Source organism: Balearica regulorum, chromosome W (genome assembly GCF_011004875.1).
Source record: "Balearica regulorum gibbericeps isolate bBalReg1 chromosome W, bBalReg1.pri, whole genome shotgun sequence".
Classification (NCBI taxonomy): domain Eukaryota; kingdom Metazoa; phylum Chordata; class Aves; order Gruiformes; family Gruidae; genus Balearica; species Balearica regulorum.
Genome location: NC_046219.1, coordinates 15,563,957 through 15,584,356, shown reverse-complemented (window position 1 = coordinate 15,584,356; position 20,400 = coordinate 15,563,957). Strand labels below are relative to the sequence as shown.

The following is a 20,400-nucleotide window of genomic DNA, read 5'->3' as shown; positions in this document are numbered from 1 at the left end:
ACAAGCACTGTCAACCATATGTAAAAGATGTTGACTGCCCACATATTCTAGGAAGTGAAATATAGACACAGATGCTCAGCATTCCTTAGAATAACACAAACTAATGAAAATATGTAAAAGAACAGTAAATACTGAGAAATTAACAGAAACAAAGCATCAAATGTAATAGTAAACAAGTCTCTTGCAAAAAACTCCAAGGCATAAAGACTAAAATAAATACCTCTATATTTCTAACACAAGAAGTGGAAATACTGCACAGCTAAAGAAACAGATGAAAGGACATTCTTGATATCAAGATACCCTATATTATAAATACAAAGATGAAGAGTAGGAAAGATACAGTATATAAATCATAAAATATTATAGTAAATGTGTTAATAAGTCATACATGCATTTTCAGCAATCTTTATTTTGGGTAATATTGTCACACAGTCCTAAAACATTACCACAATTATTCAGCCATTACAAAGAAACAAGAAGCACACACGCTAACTTAAATGATAAAATTCAAATTGTTTCCTGTTTTCCAAATCCAAAACCCAAAGTTATTCAATAAACAAATAACATAATTAACATCCGAGTAACCACATTTGAAGCTCTTTACATGTGAAGCTATCAATTTCTTATTTGAAAATAAATCATTCAGCAGAGTAACAGGAAGCATAGCATTTCTTACATGTACAAGTTACCCTGCCAATTTCACAGCAATAATTTCCTAAGTAAATATGGCACCTGTAACACAAAAGAGAAAAATATAAAAAGCTTACAGGACAACATTCCTTTGCCATTGCTACTGTAGTACTTTGGAAATATCAAACATCTAAAAGCTCATACTTTATTTTATTATAGAACATACTGCAAATACAGTTTGCAAGCTATCTTGAAAATTATGCTAACAGAAGAGTAATTGGTGTACCCCCTCACTAAGTCTTTAACTTTTGTAATTACAAGGTCAAGCAAATGCTTGTGTAATCAGCTTTGCTCTTCCAGACAATTCTTAACTGAATTATCAAATGTGGTGGGTTGACTCTGGCTAGACACCAGGTGCCCACAAAAGCTACTCTATCACTCCTCTTCCGCAGCTGGACAAGGGAGAGAAAATTTAACAAAAGGCTCACGGGTAGAGATAAAGACAGGGAGAGATCACTCACCAATTACTGTCACAGGTAGAACAGACTCAACTTGGGGAAATTAGTTTAATTTATTACCAATCAAATCAGAGTAGGATAATGAGAAATAAAACCAAATCTTAAAAACACCTCCCCCCCAATCCTCTCTTCTTCCTGGGCTCAACTTCACGCCCAAGTTCTCTACCTCCTCACCCCAAGCAGGGCAGTAGGACAGGGCACTGGGGTTACGGTCAGTTCATCACACATTGTCTCTGCCGCTCCTTCTTCCACAGAGGAAGACTCCTCACACTCTTCCTCTGCTCCAGCGTGAGGTCCCTCTCACAGGAGACAGTCCTCCACAAACTTCTCCAACATGAGTCCTTCCCACAGGCTGCAGTTCTTCACAAACGACTCCAGCATAGGTCCCCCATGGGATCACAGCTCCTGCCAGCAAACCTGCTCCAGTGTTGCCTCCTCTTTCTCCACAGGTCTTGCCAAGAGCACACTCCAAAACACACTTACCACGGGGTCACAGCCTCTTTCAGGTGCATCCACCTGCTCTGGTGTGGGGTCCTCCATGGGCTGCAGGTAGATATCTGCTCCACCATTAACCTCCATGGGCTGCAAGGGGGACAACCTGTTTCACCATGGTCTTCATCATAGACTACAGGGGAATCTCTGCTCTGGTGCCTGGAGCACCTCCTTCCCCTCCTTCTTCACTGACCTTGGTGTCTGCAAAGTTGTTTCTCTCACATATTCTCACTCCTCTCTCTAGCTAGAGGTATGCAGGTTTCCCCCCTCCTTCTTAAATATGTTATCACAAAGGCACTACCACCATTGCTGATTGGCTCAGCCTTGACCAGTGGCAGGTCCATCTTGAGCCAATGCTAGCTGTCTCCTACTGGGCATAAGGGAAGCTTCTAGCAGCTTCTCACAGAAGCCACCCCTGTAGCCCCCCTGCTAAAACCTAGCCATGCAAACCCAATAGATCAAGCTAATTAAAAAATAGGTAAAATTATCCAAAGAGGTTGGAATTAGTTCTCCAAGATAAATTTTGAAAATTTTTTTATCTTTCAAAATTTATACTCAATGAAAATATAAACAAGAATATATATTATTAAAGATAGGAACACTAACAAAAGCTTCACTGCATTTGATATGGAAAGTTTATTTCATTTTCAAGCAACAAAACTTCATGTCCTAAACATATCTCATCATTAAAGAAGGGCCAATAAAGAAATCTGCCATTTGTGGAATTGTGACTTCAATGACAGTAAAAAAGGGGGAGGGGGGCATACATGACACCACACCTTAATAAATTTCTTTTTCCTAATGTGGTCATACTAGGCAGTAGACCTTACTTATAGAAAAATGAAGACAATCCAAAATATTCTATTCCATGGATTCTGTACTTTGTATAATCAGGCAGTTCCATCTAAAAGGCAGACAGCTGTCAGAGCTGTAACAAAAAAAAATATCCAGAAATGCAAATTGTATGTGGTCCATTTCATGCATGCATTCATTTGATAAGTACTAGTTTGCCATTCTAATTAATAAAACCAACAACTATAGTTCACATTTTTTTTCAGAACATATACTACATGGCCAATCCTGCCCAAGCAAAGGTGGATAACTTCAAAAGTTTTTCACTTTTAAGTGCTATAAAATGACATTATATTGTAATACTGATAGAATCTGTTAGTTTATATGAGGCTCTATGACTACATTGCATAAATAATAAACTTAATTTTTCAGTTGTTGCACCTGACGTGTTAGAAATTAACTCGAGTATCTCACATGTTCATTTACATCTAATTGACAGAAGCCGCTGTGTGCCATAATTTACATGCAAGTCAACTGTCCTGGTTTCAGCTGAGGTTAATTTTCTTCATAGTAGCTAGTATGGGGCTATGTTTTGGATTTGTGCTGGAAACAGTGTTGATCATATAGAGATGTTTTTGTTATATAGACCTGCTGTTGTTGAGCAGTGCTTACACAGAGTCAAGGCCTTTTCTGCTTCTCACACTGCCCTGCCAGTGGGATGGCTGGGGGTGTACAAGAAGTTGGGAGGGGACACAGCCAGGACAGGTGACCCCAACTGACCAAAGGGATATTCCATACCATATGATGTCATGCTCAACATGTAAGGGGCTTGGGGAAGAGGAGGGGCGGCGGCATTCGGAGTGATGGCGTTTGTCTTCCCAAGTAACCATTATGTGTGATGGAGCCCTGCTTTCCTGGAGATGGCTGAACACCTGCCTGCCCATGGGAAGTGGTGAATGAATTCCTTGCTTTGCTTTACTTGTGCACGTGGCTTTTGCTTTCCCTATTAAACTGTCTTTATCTCAACCCATGAGTTCAGCTCTTCCAATTCTATCCCCCATCCTGATGGTGGGAAGTGAGCGAGCGGCTGCGTGGTGCTCAGCTGCCAGCTGGGGTAAAACCACGACAGTCCTTTTTTGGCACCCAACATGGGGCTTGGAGGGTTTTAGATAATGACAGATTTGATTGGAATGTGCTAGATTGGATTTATAGCTGCTATTAGCTATTTAGTATTAGCTGTTGAGCTATTAATTGGCAGGCTCCTGTGCTTGCCATGGGGCTTGCTTGCCTTACTATCTATTAGAGTCTAGTGCTCGTGAGTGGCTGCTTTTTGCTTTCGCTGCTTGCTGTACTGCCGTACTGCTTATCATCTTACTGTGCTGTGCCTGGGAACATTTTGATAACAGCAATGGTGATGTGCCTGGGCTGGCAGATGGCCAGGGCATCACTGCTGTTTCTGTGCTGCTGTACTGGACAGGCTGGAACTCCTGTGTGAACTCAAGTTGAAGGGGCTGTGACCTGTGGATGAGTCCATGTGGGAGCGGGACACCTCAAAGCGTCTGTGGCCGTGGTTGTATCTGTGCTGCAGCAGGTATATCTCGAAGCATCTGTGGCCGTGGTTGTGTCTGTGCTGCAGCAGGTATACCTCTGGAAGGATTGTGAGCCAAGCATAAGTCCACGCTGCAGCAGATACACCTTGAAGCATCAGTGGCTGTGCATGGGGTCATGCTGGAACATTTCAAAGTGTGTGGCCATGGATGAGCCCACGATAGGGCAGGTTTACTTCTGAGAGGACTGAAGTGACTGTGGGCAAGGCCACGCTGGAGCAAGTATATCTATGAAGGCATTGTGGCCCATGGAGAAGGCCATGCTGGAACAGGTACACCTCGAAGCGACTGTGGCTGTGGATAAGTCTATGCTGCAGCAGGTGTACCCCTGGAGAGACTGTGGCTCGTGGATAAGGCTCCACTTGGAGCAGGTACTCCCCTAAGGGACTGCAGTCTGTGGATAAGTCCAAGCCGGAGCAGGGGCAAGGGGAGGTGTTCATTGCAATGTTAAATCTGATGGTCTGACTCGAAGGGACCAGGGGTGGAGACTGTAATGGAAATACCTTTAAATTGTTGTAACCCATGATTTGAGTTGCATGTTATAGGAATTACTATAGCAGGAAACACCTGAACCAATGGAGGACAAGCCTTACAGGAAGCAGCGCAAGTGCAGCAGTGACTCAACCTGAGCTGGTTTTGGTGCCCAGTAACTCCATGCATCACACCACCTCTCCTGTCCCGAGTGACCATCATGGCAGATGGAGCCCAAGGTTATAGGCTGAGTGAACTCAATGGGCATTTTGTGGACATTTTAAAAAGGTGGCCCACAGACTAAGGGAATGATATCAGCATATTATATTATATCAAGGGATGAGAAGGGTGGTGGTGTTTAATGAGGATGTATTGGATTGTGTGGGACCTGAGCATGACGTAAATGGTATGGAATAAGGGGTGGAGAATGTGCTGGTTTTGTCTGGGATGATAGAGTTAATTTTCTTCATAGTAGCTAGTATGGGGCTATATTTTGGATTTGTGCTGGAAACAGTGTTGATAATATAGAGATTTTTTCATTATATAGACATGTTTTTGTTCTTGTCGAGCAGTGTTTACACAGAGAGTCAAGGCCTTTTCTGCTTCTCACACCACCCCACCGGCAGGATGGCTGGGGGTGCACAAGAAGTTGGAAGGGGACACAGCCAGGACAGCTGACCCCAACTGACCAAAGGGATATTCCCTACCATATGATGTCATGCTCAGCAATAAAAGCTGGGGGAAAGGAGGAGTAAGGGGGGGGGTCATTCAGATGAAGAAGCCCTGCTTTCCTGGAAATGTCTAAACATCTGCCTGCCAATATGAAGTAGTGAATGAATTCCTTGTTTTGCTTTGCTTGCACATGCAGCTTTTGCTTTACCTATTAAACTGTCTTTATCTCAACCCACGAGTTTTCACACTGTTGCAACTTACAATTCTCTCCCCCATCCCACTGTGTGGGGCTTAGCTGCCTACCAGGGTTAAACCGCAACAGTATGAAAGGTCAGATAAAATGAAGAACCTGATACTTTTATCCTTCCGTCAACTGAGAAATGCTCACTCATGCATTTCAAAATTAAAATAATTAGCCACATTAACAAGATGTATAAACACAAAAGAAGAAAATGTAGAAAAATGAATGAAGGGAGGAGCTACAGTAGAAGAATAGCAATTGGATAACTCTTTTATATGAAAAATAAGCTTAAACATACTTATATTAAATGACTAAGGATCCAGTTACTGAAGGGGGGCAAGTAATGCATCTTAAATGAAGTGGTTGTCAACTCCCTACAAAACCAACTTTAAGGCTATTTGACAAAGAAAAAAGTTTTACTTACTACATACCCAACAATAAAGTGGGGCTTTTTCCTTTAAAGAAATGAGTTCCAAATAAAATCCACCAAAATTCTCTTAGCTGAAACACTATTAAATGCTTTCAAATAACAAATACCATTTCCCATCAGTAGGCAGGTGTTCAGCCATCTACAGGAAAGCAGGGCTCCATCACATATAATGGTGTGTTGGGTTTGCATGACAAGGTTTTGGTAGCGGGGGAGGCTACAGGGGTGGCTTCTGTGAGAAGCTGCTAGAAGCTTCCCCTGTGTCTGATAGAGCCAATGCCAGCCGGCTCCAAGACAGACCCGCCACTGGCCAAGGCCAAGCCAATCAGCACCTCTGTGATAACACATTTAAGAAAGAGAAAAACAGTTAGAGAGAGCTTTTGCAGCCAGAGAGAGGAGGGAGAAGATGTAAGAAACTCTGCAGACACCAAGGTCAGTGCAGAAGGAGGGGGAGGAGGGGCTCCAGGTGCTGGAGCAGAGATCCCCCTGCAGCCCATGGTGAAGACCATGGTGAAGCAGGCTGTCCCCCTGCAGCCCATGGAGGGAGGATGAGGGGGTGTAGAGATTCCATCTGCAGCCTGTGGAGGACCCCACACCAGAGCAGGTGGAGACACCTGAAGGAGGCTGTGGCCCTGTGGGAAGCCTGTGCTGGAGCAAGCTCCTGGCAGGACCCATGGAGAGAGGAGCCCATGCCAGAGCAGGTTTGCTGGCAGGACTTGTGACCTTGTGGGGGACCCATCCTGGAACAGTCTGTTCCTGAAGGTCTGCACCCTGTGGGAAGGACTCACGTTGGAGAAGGTCATGAAGGACTGTCTCCCGTGAGAGGGACTCCATGCTGGAGCAGGGGAACAATGCGAGGAGTCCTCCCCCTGAGGATGAAGGAGCAGCAGAAACACCGCGTGATCAACTGACCGTAACCCCCATTCCCCATCCCCCTGTGCTGCTGAGGGGGGAGGAGGTTGAAGCCGGGAGTGAAGTTGAGCCTGGGAAGAAGGGAGGGGTGGGGGGAGGTGTTTTAAAATTTTATTTTATTTCTCATTCCTCTACTCTGTTTTGCTTAGTAATAAATTAGATGAATTTCTTCTCTAAGTTCAGTCTGTTTTGCTCGTGACGATAATTAGTGAGTGATCTCTCCCTGTCCTTATCTCGACTCATAAGCTTTTCGTTATACTTTTTCTCCCCTGTCTAGAGAAGGAAGGGAGTGATAGAGCAGCTCTGGTGGGCACCTGGCCCCCAGCCAGGGTCAACGAACCACAAATGTCTATATTATCAACACTGTTTCCAGCACAAATCCAAAACATAGCCCCATACTAGCTACTATGAAGAAAATTAACCCTCTCAGCTGAAACTAGGACACTGTGTTGGTTTTGCGTGGCAAGGTTTTGGTAGCGGGGGGGCTACAGGGGTGGCTTCTGTGAGAAGCTGCTAGAAGCTTCCCCTGTGTCTGATAGAGCCAATGCCAGCCGGCTCCAAGACGGACCCGCCGCTGGCCAAGGCCAAGCCAATCAGCGCCTCTGTGATAACATATTTAAGAAAGACAAAAACAGTTAGAGAGCGCTTTTGCAGCCAGAGAGAGGAGTGAGAAGATGTAAGAACATCTGCAGACACCAAGGTCAGTGAAGAAGGAGGGGGAGGAGGTGCTCCACGTGCCGGAGCAAGATTCCCCTGCAGCCCATGGTGAAGACCATGGTGAAGCAGGCTGTCCCCCTGCAGCCCATGGAGGGAGGATGAGGGGGTGTAGCGATTCCACCTGCAGCCCGTGGAGGACCCCACACCAGAGCAGGTGGAGACACCTGAAGGAGGCTGTGGCCCCGTGGGAAGCCCGCGCTGGAGCAAGCTCCTGGCAGGACCTGTGGATCCGTGGAGAGAGGACCCCACGCCAGAGCAGGTTTGCTGACAGGACTTGTGACCCCGTGGGGGACCCACGCTGGAGCAGTTTGCACCCGAAGGTCTGCACCCCGTGGAGGAGACTCACGTTGGAGAAGGCCGTGAAGGACTGTCTCCCGTGAGAGGGACCCCACGCTGGAGCAGGGGAACAATGAGTCCTCCCCCTGAGGATGAAGAAGCGGCAGAAACACCGTGTGATGAACTGACCGTAACCCCCACTCCCCGTCCCCCTGTGCTGCTGAGGGGGGGCGGAGGTTGAAGCCGGGAGTGAAGTTGAGCCCGGGAAGATGGGAGGGGTGGGGGGAGGTGTTTTAAGATTTGGTTTTATTTCTCATTCCTCTACTCTGTTTTGCTTAGTAATAAATTAGATGAATTCCCTCTCTAAGTTCGGTCTGTTTTGCTCGTGATGATAATTAGAGAATGATCTCTCCCTGTCCTTATCTCGACCCGTAAGTTTTTTTTTCATTATACCTTTTCTCCCCTGTCTAATGAAAGAGGGGAGTGATAGAGCGGCTCTGGTGGGCACCTGGCCCTCAGCCAGGGTCAACCCACCACAGACACATAAATAGAAACATATTCAAGATCCACGATGCCAAAATAAGTTTAATCAAGAATAAATACGACTCTTCACTCCAGGTATGAAGTCACTATACTGGGGAGTCAAGGGGAAAGGAGAGAGGAAGAATTGTTTGTTCTAATAGCAATTTCATACTTTATCCAACCCAAAGGGAAATACACAACACACAGAACACAACCCACCTTCACTAAGTTCACTATTACGATTGAGAGTCAAGCTCCCTGTGGTGGGTTGACCCTGGCTGAGGGCCAGGTGCCCACCAGAGCTGCTCTATCACTCCCCTCTTTCATTAGACAGGGGAGAAAAGGTACAATGAAAAAAAAACTTACGGGTCGAGATAAGGACAGGGAGAGATCATTCTCTAATTATCATCACGAGCAAAACAGACCGAACTTAGAGAGGGAATTCATCTTATTTATTACTAAGCAAAACAGAGTAGAGGAATGAGAAATAAAACCAAATCTTAAAACACCTCCCCCCACCCCTCCCATCTTCCCGGGCTCAACTTCACTCCCGGCTTCAACCTCCGCGCCCCCCTCAGCGGCACAGGGGGACGGGGAGTGGGGGTTACGGTCAGTTCATCACGCGGTGTTCCTGCCGCTTCTTCATCCTCAGGGGGAGGACTCATTGTTCCCCCGCTCCAGCGTGGGGTCCCTCTCACGGGAGACAGTCCTTCACGGCCTTCTCCAACGTGAGTCTCCTCCACGGGGTGCAGACCTTCGGGTGCAAACTGCTCCAGCGTGGGTCCCCCACGGGGTCACAAGTCCTGTCAGCAAACCTGCTCTGGCGTGGGGTCCTCTCTCCACGGATCCACAGGTCCTGCCAGGAGCTTGCTCCAGCGCGGGCTTCCCACGGGGCCACAGGCTCCTTCAGGTGCCTCCACCTGCTCCAGCGTAGGGTCCTCCAGGGGCTGCAGGTGGAATCTCTACACCCCCTCATCCTCCCTCCATGGGCTGCAGGGGGACAGCCTGCTTCACCATGGTCTTCACCATGGGCTGCAGGGGAATCTTGCTCCGGCGCCTGGAGCACCTCCTCCCCCTCCTTCTTCACTGACCTTGGTGTCTGCAGATGTTCTTACATCTTCTCACTCCTCTCTCTGGCTGCAAAAGCGCTCTCTAACTGTTTTTGTCTTTCTTAAATATGTTATCACAGAGGCGCTGATTGGCTTGGCCTTGGCCAGCGGCGGGTCCGTCTTGGAGCCGGCTGGCATTGGCTCTATCAGACACAGGGGAAGCTTCTAGCAGCTTCTCACAGAAGCCACCCCTGTAGCCCCCCCGCTACCAAAACCTTGCCACGCAAAACCAACACACTCCCTTTTGCACTCTAAATCTGAGTTTCTTTCTGCAGAGTGGTCCAGATTCAAATGGAAGAATGGAAATATCCCTAGTGGTAGATTTACTCTGAGAAATAAATCTGAGGATGTAGGAACTTCAGGCTTTAACTCCATCAATAAAAGAAACACTTAAAATCTAGGTCTCCTAGTTCCCTAACCCATTTTCTCATTCTTAGTAGATGGAGAAGTCATCTCTTATCAAAGTAAAATGAAATTATGACAAGAAATTTCACTATGCTGTACTGAATCAGCAGTTTGCATAGATATATCAAAGCAGAATTTCAAGTTAGATATAACTCAGACACTAAAACCAAAATTAATCAGCAGCCTAAATTTATGCAAATGTACTGTTAATGTAGAAAAAGGCATGTCTAAATCTTAAGAAAATGTTATTAGTTATAACCGCGCAGGAAACAGGAATTTAGATGTGCTCTTTTTAGTCTGAAATCCCCATAGAGATAGGCAAAACCACCACTATTCTCTGAACACTTAAAATTTTATATTGATCGGTGTTCTTTTTTACTTGAAATCAATAAACAGTATACTCAACATAGCCTGAAAAGGTTCTGCTTAAGAACCCCAAGCTCAACGATTTATGATATATTAATTAAATATTCTTATGGAAATATTTCAGCTTCCATTACTAGGTGTTTGTTTGTAGTCATAAATGCTACTACTAAACAACTTCTTGTAGAACAAATTAGCCTTTTCAGATCAGAGGTTAAAGAATAACATAAAACCGTAACATGTCTTTTTCCTCAACAATACAGAGTAGTAGCACTGTCTATACATATAGACAATATTTTCACTACAACCTATTTGTTTCAACTTTAAAAATCTTCAACTGAATAATTATTCAGTCACACGTGGTAACTGAGGTTGATTTTTTTGTTTTGTTACTGAATAAGTTGTATAGCTACTTCAGAGAACAAAAAAATCAGTGGAAAAAAACAAAACTATTTTCTCCAGTAAGGCCCAATCCAAACAATACTGAAGTCAACTGGGGCTCCAGTTCATTACACTGATTTTTGATTATGAACTTTGTTGAAAGAACAATAAAACAGATGTCTGACTAATAAGGAAACAGAATTTAACATTCTACCACTACTGCTATTGGTAAGCAGTTGTGCTAATGACCAAAGATTTTTTCACAATGTAGTTACTATTCTTAAGATAACAAATTATGATCATTGTGCCTACAGTTCATTAACATCTAGATTATAATTTAGTACTGTCAGAAAGGACTATCAACTCTGATTCCTTTCTACAGTCACAAATTTTACCCAACTATCCTGTACTAAGCCAAATATCTCATCCTCATTACTCTTTACTATTCTGTTAGTTTTTTGTAATTCACTCCCAGGTGACTAATGGGGAATTGTTTCTTCAAGGGCATATCACACTGCATTCAGGAAAAAAACTAAACTTATTCAGTGGTAGAACATACTGTCATTAAAGCATATTTTTGACATTTTCAAATTAGTTTCTTATTAATCTTTTTAACACCTTTCAAAACATTTTTGAAGTACTAAGTCAAAGGATTCTGACTTGCAAGAGATTACTGCTAATGCTGGGATGGCTGGAACAGTGCCTGCCCTACCCATCTCTGCAAGGTTCCCACTCAGGGAAGAGAGAAGGGCTCAGCTGCTCACATAGCAGCTACTGAACCACTGCAAATTACTGCCCAACTACTAATGTAATCTGAAATAAGCATGTGTTTAACTTAATATATATGATGGGCCATTAACCACAATGGTTCAACAGCTATTATACAAGTATTTCCAAAAGACAAGCAGGGCTGACAGAGAGGGGCAAAAACCTACACAGCTGTTCTAAGGTAAGCCAGCTCCACCCATTAATTTCAGCCATAAATATACAATTTTTATATAGTTACTTTTATCAATACACTTAAAACATCAAGAAAATCAATTAAGGTTTATTTCACCATAATTTTTTAATATGTCAAACCATGCTGATTTGCATTAATTCAATTTCTCTGTTGCCCGAATCTTTTATCAGCTTCTCCACTCTTCTGTCTGAAACTTGACTTCAGGTTAAATGATTTATAGATATCCTTCTGCTTGTCCTTTTTCAAATCTGGCAAAATATCAGCAGTCTTCCAAATCTTTTTTGACATTTAAGAATTTATCAAAGTATCAGTGGGACAGAGACTGTCTTATCCAGTTCAGTTTGGGGCAAGTTTTCCAAGCCTGCTAATTTAAAAATACTTATCCTTCTACAGGTTTTAATACTCTCCTTGTATACTCACTGAAAAATACTCCATCCTCCTCAGGTCATAAAAGCCCGTTATCCTGACTCTTTCCAGATAGAGCACAAAAATATTCATGCCTTTTCCAGTATCACACTGAAAAATCACAATATTTCCACCTGGTGGCATGCCTAAGCCTTACTAAAATGGCTTTTGTTGTGAACCTATTTAATCTTCCTATCCCTATATGCATCGAAGACCAAACACAAAAATGCCTGCTCAGTAGAAGGGAGGTTATTTTGTTTGTTTGTTTCCCTCATCTGGGCTATGTGGGCACATACACATACATAATGAGGACACTAAAAGGGCTCTAAGGCTTTGAGTATAGTTAAACAGAATTAAGAAAACACTATGGAATAAGAGTGTCCGTGAATGGAACAGCAATGTTACCAATCTCATACCTTCAGTTCCTATTCTCATTCATTTTGTATTAAGTGTGCCCAGGTCATCACTCAGAGAGATGTGGGAAGGAGTAGAAAACAGCCATCACTGAAAACTGTTCTTTGGTTGTTCACGAGCTTGTTTTAGTAACAAGGACTTCGTTGCAAACTCAGTAAGTTAGAGCTGTCTTTGTCAAACCTTTTTTGGGCATCATTGCATTTAACAGAAAAGGAGGAGGAAAAAAAATGTTTTACCAGTTTCTTGGAGTCTCCTTAAAAATGCAGAAGTCTGGTTCCAGGAAACTAGTTTCAGTGCATATATTTGTGTATTTTCAAAGAACTGTAATTTTGATAAAATATCCAGAAATTAAGTGCATGAGAAATAACAAAAAAGTGAACTAAATAGTAAAAATAAAGTATAAAAATATTAAGGTTCACTTTCAACAGAACAAACAACAGAGGAAGGAAAAAGCTTTAAGTTGGAATTAATCTATATTGTATTATTCATATATTCACAGCAATTTAATAAAAAAACTTCCATACAAACTAAAAAGTTGTACATTTCCTGCTACAACTTTAAAAGTCATCTTTAAACATATGACAGCAGCCAGGGATCAGGTTAGGAAAGCTAAAGCCCTGATAGAAATTAGTCTGGCAAGGGATGTCAAGGACAACAAGAAAAGCTTCTATAGGTATGTCAGTGATAAGAGGAGGACAAGGGAAAATGTGGGTCCCCTCCAGAATGAAACGGGCGACCTGGTTACCCAGGATATGGAGAAGGCTGAGGTACTCAACGACTTCTTTGCCTCAGTCCTCACTGGCTAGTGCTTGAGCCGCCACACTGCCCAGGTCACAGAAGGCAGGGACTGGGAGAATGCAGAACCGCCCACTGTAGGAGAAGATCAGGTTCGAGAATATCTAAGGAACCTGAAGGTGCACAAGTCCATGGGACCTGATGAGATGCATCCGCGGGTCTTGAGGGAACTGGCGGATGAAGTGGCCAGGCCACTCGCCATCATATTCGAGAAGTCCTGGCAGTCTGTTGAAGTTCCCCCTGACTGGAAGAGGGGGAACATAACCCCCATTTTTAAGAAGGGTAAAAAGGAAGACCCAGGGAACTACAGGCCGGTCAGTCTCCCCTCCGTGCCTGGCAAGATTATGGAGCAGACCCTCCTGGAGACTATGCTCAGGCACATGGAAAATAAGGAGGTGACTGGTGACAGCCAACACAGCTTCCCTAAGGGCAAATCGTGCCTGACAAATTTGGTGGCCTTCTGTCCTGGTTTCAGCTGAGAGGATTGATTTTCTTCATAGTAGCTAGTGTGGGGATATGTTTTGGATTTGTGCTGGAAACAGCATTGATAATATAGAGATGTTTTTGTTCTATGGACTTATTGTTGAGTAGTGCTTACATGGGGCCAAGGCCTTTTCTGCTTCTTGCACTGCCCTGCCAGCGGGATGGCTGGGGGTGCACAAGAAGTTGGGAGGAGACACAGACAGGACAGGTGACCCAAACTGACCAAAGGGATATTCCATACCATATGACATCATGCTCAGTTTATAAGGAGCTTGGGGGAAGAGACGGGGGGGGGGCAGCGGCGTTCGGAGCGATGGCATTTGTCTTCCCAAGTAACTGTTACGCGTGATAGAGCCCTGCTTTCCTGGAGATGGCTGAACACCTGCCTGCCCATGGGAAGTGGTGAATGAATTCCTTGCTTTGCTTTGCTTGTGCATGTGGCTTTTGCTTTCCCTATTAAACTGTCTTTATCTCAACCCACGAGTTTTCTCACTTTAACTTTTCTAATTCTCTCCCCCATCCCGATGGGGAGGGAGTGAACGAGCGGCTGCGTGGTGCTCAGCTGCCAGCTGGGGTAAAACCATGACAATCCTTTTTGGCGCCCAGTGTGGGGCACGAAGGGTTCGAGATAATGCCAGATTTGATTGGAATGTGCTAGATTGGATTTATAGCTGCTATTAGCTATTTAGTATTAGCTGTTGAGCTATTAATTGGCAGGCTCCTGTGCTTGCCATGGGGCTTGCTTGCCTTACTATCTATTAGAGTCTAGTGCTTGTGAGTGGCTGCTTTGTGCTTTCGCTGCTTGCTGTACTGCCGTACTGCTTATCATCTTACTGTGCTGTGCCTGGGAACATTTTGATAACAGCAGTGGCGATGAGCCTGGCCTGGCAGATGGCCAGGGCATCACTGCTGGTTTTGTGCTGCTGTACTGGACAGGCTGGAACTCCTGTGTGCACGCGAGTCGAAGGGACTGTGACCTGTGGATGATTCCACGTCGGAGCAGGACACCCCAAAGTGTCTGTGGCCGTGGTTGTATCTGTGCCGCAGCAGGTATATCTCGAAGTGTCTGGGGCTGTGGTTGTGTCTGTGCCGCAGCAGGTATACCTCTGGAAGGATTGTGGGCCAAGGATAAGTCCACGCTGGAGAAGGTACACCTCGGAGCATCTGTGGCAAGGATAAGTCCATGCTGCAGCAGGTACACCTTGAAGCATCAGTGGCTGTGCATGGGGTCATGCTGGAACATTTCAAAGTGTGTGGCCATGGACGAGCCCACGATAGGGCAGGTTTATTTCTGAGAGGACTGAAGCAACTGTGACTGTGGGTAAAGGCCACACTGGAGCAAGTATATCTATGAAGGCATTGTGGCCCATGGAGAAGGCCGTGCTGGAACAGGTGCACCTCGAAGTGACTGTGGCTGTGGATAAGTCTATGCCACAGCAGGTGTACCCCTGAGGAGACTGTGGCTCATGGATAAGGCTCCACTTGGAGCAGGTACTCCCCTAAGGGACTGCAGTCTGAGGATAACTCCAAGCCGGAGCAGGGGCAAGGGGAGGAGTTCATTGCAATGTTAAATCTGATGGTCTGACTCGAAGGGACCAGGGGTGGAGATTGTAATGGAAATACCTTTAAATTGTTGTAACCCATGATTTGAGTTGCATGTTACAGGAATTACTATAGCAGGAAACACCTGAACCAATGGAGGACAAACCTTACAGGAAGCAGTGCAAGTGCAGCAGTGGACCTGACCTGAGCTGGTTTTGGTGCCCAGTAACTCCACATGTCAACCACCTCTCCTGTCCCGAGTGACCACCATGGTGGATGGAGCCCAAGGTTGTGGACCAAGTGAACCTAATGGACATTTTGTGGACATTTATTGACATTTTAAGAGGGTAGTCCACAGACTAAGGGAATGATATTAATATACTGTTAAGGGATGAGAAAGGTGGTAGTGGTTAATGAGGATGTATTGAATAGTGTGGGACCTGAGCATGACGTAAATAGTATGGACTAAGGGGTGGATATTGTCCTGGTTTCAGCTGAGAGGGTTAATTTTCTTCATAGTAGCTAGTGTGGGGATATGTTTTGGATTTGTGGTGGAGACAGCATTGATAATATAGAGATGTTTTTGTTCTATGGACTTATTGTTGAGCAGTGTTTACACGCGACCAAGGCCTTTTCTGCTTCTTGCACTGCCCTGCCAGCGGGATGGCTGGGGGTGCACAAGAAGGTGGGAGGAGACACAGACAGGACAGGTGACCCAAACTGACCAAAGGGATATTCCATACTATATGACGTCATGCTCAGTTTATAAGGAGCTTGGGGGAAGAGAGAGGGGGGGCAGCGGCGTTCGGAGTGATGGCGTTTGTCTTCCCAAGTAACCGTTACGCGTGACAGAGCCCTGCTTTCCTGGAGATGGCTGAACACCTGCCTGCCCATGGGAAGTGGTGAATGAATTCCTTGTTTTGCTTTGCTTGTGCGCGGCTTTTGCTTTACCTATTAAATTGTCTTTATCTCAACCCACGAGTTTTCTCACTTTTACTTTTCCAATTCTCTCCCCCATCCCGATGGGGGGGAGTGAACGAGCGGCTGCGTGGTGCTCAGCTGCCAGCTGGGGTAAAACCATGACACCTTCTATGATGGGGTGACAGCATTGGTGGACAAGGGAAGGGCAACTGACATCATCTACCTGGACTTGTGCAAGGCATTTGACACTGTCCCGCACGACATCCTTGTCTCTAAATTGGAGAGACATGAATTCGATGGATGGACCACTCGGTGGATAAGGAATTATTTGGATGGTCACACTCAAAGAGTTGTGGTCAATGGCTCAATGTCCAAGTGGAGAACGGTGATGAGTGGTGTTCCTCAGGGGTCGGTACTGGGACTGGCACTGTTCAACATCTTTGTCGGCAACATGGACGGTGGGATCGAGTGCACCCTCAGCAAGTTTGCCAACGACACCAAGCTGTGTGGTGTGGTCGACACCCTGGAGAGGTGGGCCCGTGCAAACCACATGAAGTTCAACAATGCCAAGTGCAAGGTCCTGCATGTGGGTCGGCACAATTTCAAGCATAACTATAGGCTGGGCGAGGAATGGCTTGAAAGCAGCCCTGAGGAGAAGGACTTGGGGGTATTGATTGATGAGAAGCTCAACATGAGCCGGCAGTGTGCGCTTGCAGCCCAGAAAGCCAACCGTGTCCTGGGCTGCATCAAAAGAGGTGTGACCAGCAGGTTGAGGGAGTTGATCCTGCCCCTCTACTCCGCTCTTGTGAGACCCCACCTGGAGTACTGCATCCAGCTCTGGGGGCCCCAGTACAGGAGAGACATGGAGCTGTTGGACCGAGTCCAGAGGAGGGCCACGAAGCTGATCAGAGGGCTGGAGCACCTCTCCTGTGAGGACAGGCTGAGAGATTTGGGATTGTTCAGCCTGGAGAAAAGAAGGCTCCGGGGAGATCTAATTGCGGCTTTCCAGTACCTGAAGGGGGCCTACAGGAAAGATGGTGAGGGACTGTTTACAAGGCCATGTAGTGACAGGACAAGGGGCAATGGGTTTAAGCTGAAGGAGGGTCGATTTAGATTAGATGTTAGAAAGAAATTCTTTACTGTGAGGGTGGTGAGGCACTGGAACAGGTTGCCCAGAGAGGTTGTGGAGGCCCCATTCCTGGAAGTGTTTAAGGCCAGGTTGGATGAGGCTTTGGGCTACCTTGTCTAGTGGAGGGTGTCCCTGCCCATGGCAGGGGGGTTGGAACTAGATGATCTTTAAGGTCCCTTCCAGCCCAAACCATTCTATGATTCTATGATTCCATGACTATCTAAACCAGTCTAAACTGAATGTTGCTGATCCATTAAAGAAAACTATCAAATGAAAAATGCTCCCTACAGTTCATAGTCAAAGTCCTACACCTAAGTCAACAGAAAAGATCTTAAGCTTTGACTCAAAAAGTAAATACAATCAAATAATTCAGCACTATGTCTTCCAAAAATCTTGTTTTTCCAAAACCATGGTGTATTTTGACGGCAATGACCTAACTACTAGAATAAAAGCTGCATATCTGACAAAGAGAAAGGATTCACCCATTAACATTTCCCAGAGCATTCAGGTTAAATCACAGATCTAAACATATCTTTGCAATGTTAAATATTTTTTTTTAAAGTCAGAGAACTGTTCCAACCCCACAGGCAAGGGTTGCGCATCCTGAAATACCTGCCTCCCCTTGTCCCCATCGCTGCAGAGCGGCACAGCCACGCCAGGACACAGAAGTAGAGGCTTTGTGACCCTCACCGGCAGCTGCCGCTGTGGCAGCGGGAGGGGGCAAAACGACCTCAGCCATGCTCGCCATATATCCCTTCCATTCTTCGTTATCTGATGCTCCTTTCCTTAGATACGGTTCCCTCCCTCCCCTTTTTATGTCAACAAGCTTCCCCCACCACCACCATTTTAACCACAACAGCGGGTTTTTTTCTCCCTTTCCGGCGTCGCTGCCTCCGTCACAGCGCGGTTGAGCACCGCAGGGAGCCGCCCTCGGTTCCCCCCCGCAGCAAGGCCACCAAGATCCGTCGGCCCTGCGCCGCCTCGCGCACTCACCCCATCTCCGCAACCGCTTGTGCTTCAATCCCGCTACCGACGGCCCCACCCGCGCCCAGAGGCTCCGCTAGTGCCGCGACACACACACACACCACACCACCCCCAGTCACGTGCGCCCGGCGCCGCCGCACAGCCAATGGGGCGGTGCGCCCCGGAGATTGTCGTCCGTCCCGTCCTTCTTCCCCCCCGCCCCCGCCGGAAAACAGTTGCGTACTTCGGGCTGTCGCCCTAGGCGGGAGGGCTCCGGCGAGAGCCACTTCCTGAAAACGTACGTTTCGCCGCATTTAGCACTTGCTGAAATGATGGCGAGATACTGTTCTCGGCATCGGGAGCAGCCCTGCCAAACACAGCACGCGTCGCCGACATTAAATGCTTCAGAGGGGCTAACGAGCAGCCATGCAGACTGGACAGCACTGTCACGGGGGAGGGGGGCGCTTCTTCCCCTGAGTGGCTACCGCATTCCTCTTTAACGTGGATTCATCCACAGCGTTAAGGTGCAAAAAAAAAAAAAAAAAAAAAAAAAGTAAACCCACACCACTCAGCCACCAACAGTGAAAAGCAGGACCCAAGGGTATATACCTCTACCTGAAAGTTAATGCAAACGAGGCTAGACAAGTTAAAGCACTGGTTGCATCTGAATAACTGTGCAAAGACACTTTCATTCCAGAATAACAAGGCTGTGTTAATCTCAGCCAATATTACAATGCTATGGAAAGGACACACCACTAACTACTTAAGCCATCTAAAATCTGTTGCCAGTCTGAATACACCTACTATGCACACATTACAGAATATAGAATATGATTTCTGTTAATGCACATGTGACTGGTACCCCCTGCTCCTGAGCCCTGGTAGCATGGTTCCTATAACCAATGCCATTTTCTAAGGCTTAGAAAATCACCCCCTTCTCTCTTCTCCTTTTCAACACTGTGGTTGTCACCAGGATGCAATGACCCCAGTTATAAAACAGATAAACCCAGTCAGCATTAGGACAAGACTATTTGCCCATCAAGCATTGTTGTCAGGATGTGGTACCACCCGATATGGAACAGGGAAGCGTAACAGCACATGAGATATTGACTATAAAATCAAGCAGCTGCAAGTCCTAAGTGGGACTCAGACCAGAACTGCTACTGGATGGCAAAATCCATGATCCTCCAGTGGTCAGGGATGCCTCCACTATTGTCATCTTCCTCCAAGGATTGAGTGACTCATGTTCTTTTAGGTAAAGTCTGAATCTAGATTATGATTACTGTATCACATGGTAATTATTAAGGATTTGACCCAATCTGGTGACTTAAAAGTCTAGGTAACTAAAAACTCTAGATAGTAAAAAAGCTACACTGATTACTAGAAATTCTGTTTAACTGAAAGCTATGCTAATTGCTATAAATTTTGTGTAACAATAAACTAATAATCCCTAGAAGAACCTGCCTGTCCCTGTTATGTTAAGTGACAACGTACGCTCATATTCCAACTTTTGAATAGGTTTTGAAACAGTGAGAGGGCAGGCCAGATGTTATCATAAATGCAAAAGTATCTCCAATTCTGTATTTCAGCATTAATACTTACTCTATAGTCATGGGTAAGACATTTAAATTCTCCTTGTAGAAAATCTAACAAGTATCTGCATCACTCAGGTTGTGAAGATTATCATTCTATTTCTCCTTTCAATAAAAGGACACAGCACTGATAATATTTGGGTATATAAAAAGAAGGTTCTACATGTACTAGAACAGCCAAAGCTGAGCCAATCAGTGAAGCTGGTAGCACCTCTGTGAAAACATACTTTAAAAAGGGTAGAAAACACCAGAGAGGAGAAAGGAAATAAAAAGAGTTAGAAACAGAGGGAACACCAAGGCCAGAGAAAGGAGGAGGAAGAGCTCCAGGGCAGAGCAGATATTCCCTGCAGCCCATGGAGAACCTATGCTGAAGCAGATGGATATTCCTGAAGGAACTGCTGCCTGTGGAGAATCCATGCCAGAGCAGGGGAAAAGAGAGAACGAAGGAGCAGCAGAGAGAAATTGTTATGCACTGACTGTAAACACACACCCACACCCATTCCCCACACCCCTGCACCACTGGGAGGGGGATTAGAGGAGTCTGGAGTAGAGTGAAGTTGGGGGGGGAAGAAAGGTCTTGTTTTAATGTTTGTCACCTTGTTTCTCACTACCCAAATGAATACCTATTTTAATTGGCAATAAATTATTTTTCTTTAATTT

At 45.5% G+C, this 20,400-nt stretch overlaps 1 protein-coding gene across 13 annotated transcripts in view; it reads right to left on the bottom strand.

The window, feature by feature from the left end:
• LOC142599141 (adenomatous polyposis coli protein-like) overlaps positions 1 to 20,400 on the bottom strand; it is a 156,777-nt gene that overhangs the window by 115,507 nt on the left and 20,870 nt on the right. For 4 of the 13 annotated variants that reach the window (XM_075738817.1, XM_075738820.1, XM_075738821.1 and 1 more), the window contains exon 1: positions 1,632 to 1,894. The exons of 2 other annotated variants lie outside the window; for them this stretch is intronic. The gene's annotated coding sequence lies outside the window, so the exon portion shown is untranslated. 7 more of the 13 variants (XM_075738812.1, XM_075738819.1, XM_075738826.1 and 4 more) reach the window with 5 other exon arrangements.